The sequence below is a fragment of the Etheostoma spectabile genome, chromosome 7 (genome assembly GCF_008692095.1).
Source record: "Etheostoma spectabile isolate EspeVRDwgs_2016 chromosome 7, UIUC_Espe_1.0, whole genome shotgun sequence".
NCBI lineage: Eukaryota > Metazoa > Chordata > Actinopteri > Perciformes > Percidae > Etheostoma > Etheostoma spectabile.
In genome coordinates this window covers 21,620,162-21,624,346 of record NC_045739.1, presented here as the reverse complement: position 1 = coordinate 21,624,346, position 4,185 = coordinate 21,620,162, and the positions used below count along the sequence as shown (strand labels likewise).

The following is a 4,185-nucleotide window of genomic DNA, read 5'->3' as shown; positions in this document are numbered from 1 at the left end:
TGTGTGTGTGTGTGTGTGTGTGTGTGTGTGTGTGTGTGTGTGTGTGTTTGCGTCTGGTCTGCATCATGAAGCAATTCCATCAATTTCTTTTGTGCTGACATAGACACCTCTCTCCTTCCTGCAATGCCTCCTCACACTCCCATTTGTCTCCACTGTGTCCTTCCCTCAATCTGCCCCTCAGGCTCTCTGGTCCATCTTTCAGCAGGAGCCTTTTTTCTGTCTCTTCTCCTCTGTCTGTCCCTCTTGGTCTTGCAGAGTTTCATCTTTCTGTCTCGGTTATCCTTCTCTTTTTGTGTAGCTCTCAGGCTGAACTGTTCTCTCTGTCTGCTTTATCAATGCTGGGATTCTTAAAGCTACTGCTGCTTCTACTAGTAAATCAAGCACAGGACTCAATGTTTGTTTGAGGGCATCATTGGGACAATAGATGTCGCACCTGGAAACACTGGGTTAGTCGGGGACAGTGGCTGGATGACTAGGACAGGGACTGGTAAAACAAGTATAGATATAATAAGGGAGGAGGCCTGCTGCTAGGAGTCAGCATGGGGCATGTAGACTGGAGCCGGGATGTACCTGGGGCTTAGGCTGGATTTGAGCTTTGGACAGGTAGGGGTAGTGGAGAGGGGCAGCTCACTTGGGGAAGTAGATTTTAGTACCGGGTTGCAGGAAGGAGGCAGAGTCTGGGGTAAGGTAACTAGATCTGGGTCTGAAAAGCCGAGCCTTCTACGCAGACCTGCCAAATGTAGCCTCCAGGATAACGAGGAGGAGGAAGGACTAGCTGTTGGGGAAGATGGAGGAGAAGACGGAAGGGAAGAGGAGCCGCTCGGGCTGGGGGAACCCAAGTCAAATCTCACAACCCTGTCGCTCATGCGTCTGAATAGGGACTTTAGAGGGGAGGGACGAGCAGGGGGACTCTGTGCTTCTGGCTCTGTCCAGCCTTCAGCATCCGGCCCTGGAAGACAACACAGCCAACCTGCAGTTAGACCAGGCCACTGAGAAACATTTCTTATTGCCAAGATGAACTTTTAGCCGACTGCATCGCAGCTAAAGCAATGAAAGACTTAATAGCATTACAAATTTAAGAAAATGCACCAGTGCAATTAAAACCATACTGACTTGCCCATATGCACATTGAAAGGAATAATGGTCACTGCAATACTGGCCATAAAGAGATTCCTTCCTTAAGCCTATCAATTATTTTATATTTATATAGCTCCGTAAAAGTGTAAAGAGTCTGAATGTAGAAAGGGTAAGTAAAAGGAAAAAAACTACAAACAGTGACAGTAGTTAGGCAACAGTGCTTAGGAGCTGCATGTCAGAGCCTGCTGACTATGGCTCTGGAATGGTGGGCTGGAAGAAATTCATAGAAAAGCATATCAGTTATCATGCTTCATATCAATACCGCTGTAGTAGCAAGCCCTGTGGACGGAAAAAATGCTTTTTAATTAAAAATCAGCAAGAAATGCATCTGTCTGCTCACAAGCCAAAATGAAAAGATATCACTGATTAATAATGTACTGTAATGCATCTTTACATTCGGGTGGAAACCAACATCAATCTTTGGTGATTTCCATTCAGTTTGCATCCATGATGTTCATTTCAAATACAAATAAATGACTATACACTCCTCTTGTTCTCTTTCCATCCTTGGTATTGCACAGCACTTTCAAAACCATTGACAAAAACAAGGCTGTTTGTTTCAACAGATATTATTTAGTAGCAATATATCGCCGCAATTAATAACGCATTCACCTGACACAGTCCATATACACTCCTTTCTGTTCCTATGTATAGCTCACTTCCTACCTTTTCCTCCCTCCATACCCCCGCCATATTTATTGTTATTCAGTTTCTTTCTTATGGTTTGCAGTGGTCAACAGTCCACATTCTTTCTCCCTTCACTTTGCCAGCTTTCACTTTGCCAGTTTGCCCACTGCCTCACCCTTCCCTACTCCTTTTCTCTTTTCACATTGGTCCAAAGTGCTGTTTCTCCCTCCTTTCTCCTCCAGTCTGTGTTTTTTTTAGAGCCCCACATGTTCCTTTCCCTCCGTCTATCCATTCATTTTCCCTAAACAACTCTGAGCTGAGAAATTTTGAGTCTCTATAACAGAGAGCCTGGGCTCTCACGGTCTCCTCCCCTACACTTTTTCCATCTAAACCAGCTTCCCTCCATCTTCTTGCAGCCAGGATGAAGTCTCATTTAGCCAGGTTTCAAAGGGTAGAGAGTAAGGGTTTAGCATCCCAGGCTGTGCACTCTCTCTCGTTTTCAATGCTCTCCTTTCTTTTTTACTTGTTCTCCTTCGCTTTCTCAATTATTTATTATTTATTTCACTGTCCACCTATACCCCCTGTTGGAGAAGGCATGCTTTGGGGCCGAGGGTCCAGTCTGGCCTCCTGTCCTGTCTAATCTAGCCAGCAGACGTGATCAGAGGCTAGCCAGATTCCGTCCAAAATGCCCTGCCCCCCCTCCAGCCCTTCTTCATCTCTATCTCCTCTCTCTCACCCCCACCCTCCCCAGCTTGGGCCTCACTCTGCATTCCTCCCTCACTAATACTATTCCCACCATCCTCCTCTCTCTCTCTCTCTCTCTCTCCCTCTTGCTGCATTCCTATCACACTTACACTACTCCCTCTCCTTTGCCCACATCTCTAATTACATGGCTTGCCTAAACAATGCCTTATACATTACTCCCTTTTTAATATGGTTTACTCTGTCTCCCTTTCATCCTTCCATCTCTCTTATTAGGACTAAGATATGTTCCTCCTCCACGCATTCCTCCTCCAGTGCTATGAATCCATCGTTCACTCACTCCTTACATACAGCAAACCTAGGGAATAATTCGTGCTCTGTGGAAAACTTGAAATCCAAAGCAGAGGTGGATGATTTCTATTATTTTAACAGATCGTGCTCCGAGACATCTCTGAGATTCTCTGAGACATTCTGTGCTTTATCTATTCCACCTGCCAGCACTTTGTCTCCCCGTTTTAATCCTTTCATCTCAAGCTCAAAGTACAAATCCCCCCCGCATGTTTTGGCGCCTTTACTTATTCTGACTTTTTATGCTTTTTCTCTTTCATCCAAATCTTTTTTTCCCCAACACATTGTCTTCCTTGTTTCATCTGGCTCTCTGTGGCTGTCATAGTCTCACCCCATCTCTTTCACTATGCCTCTACAGTGTCTCTCCCTGCCATTACTTACCGGACTCAGTAGATTGCTTATCACACTCAGAGGGACTGCTGTTATCCTACTCTAATGCTTGCTTTCCAGGCTGGGTAGACTTTGTCCGTGTTGTACTTTCACACTGTACATTTCCTTTTTCTCTGGCAGGATGATTCATGCGCTGGTTACTAATTACTAAGGAAGTCCCAGCTGGGATACACAAATACAAGTATTTCTGTCCCTCTCCCTACCTTTCTCCTCTTCCTTACTGGGGTAAAGTTAGTGTCATTCAGGATGGAAACTGCGTGAGCAATGAGCAATGTCGTCACCAAACAAACCCACGCCCTGAGAGAGATTGCTTAAAAAACTGCTACGAATATGACAACCTAGAAACTCTGTGTGTGTGTGTGTGTGTGTGTGTGTGTGTGTGTGTGTGTGTGTGTGTTTGTGGGTGTGCGTGTGCGTGTGCCGGCGCGTGCGCGTGTGATTAGTTGGGGTGTGTTGTGTGGGGTGTGTGTGTGTGTGTATGTGTGTGTGTGTGTGTGTGTGTGTGTGCATGTAAACGCTCTGGATGACTGATACAGGCAAACCTGATGCCACTCAATACCAGGAAAATCTCTTCTGACAACCATGTTTACAGCCAATCAAAGCAGAGCGTCACTCAATCACAGTTTCCCCGATGCCAGTTTTGCTAGGATCAGAAACTATACCTGAAATGCACATTCCACATTCCTCGCCAATGGAGGTCCACAGGTCTACATGACCAATTAAAACAGCATGAGCAGCAGGCAGCAATGCAATTCTACTGTACATTTTTGCAACAGACAGGACAACTGAGACCGGACCTGGAAAAAAGAGATCTGGAGCACACTGTACACTGTATAGTAAGAGCTTTCAACAAGATGCTGCGGCAACTTGACAAAACTTTGTGTCTACCTTGTGAGCAACGGTGTCTCTGCAAAATAGACTCGGGAAGGAACTTATTTTGGTGGAACATGTGTATGTTCAAAAGTTGTTTTAGTCATGTAA

At 45.4% G+C, this 4,185-nt stretch overlaps 1 protein-coding gene and 1 long non-coding RNA gene across 2 annotated transcripts in view; one reads left to right on the top strand and one right to left on the bottom strand.

The window, feature by feature from the left end:
• pard6b (par-6 partitioning defective 6 homolog beta (C. elegans)) overlaps positions 1 to 4,185 on the bottom strand; it is a 21,042-nt gene that overhangs the window by 9,776 nt on the left and 7,081 nt on the right. The gene's annotated exons all lie outside the window — the stretch shown is intronic.
• The window catches only part of LOC116692620 (uncharacterized), a 22,561-nt gene that overhangs the window by 18,233 nt on the left and 143 nt on the right, over positions 1 to 4,185 (top strand). The window lies entirely within an intron of this gene.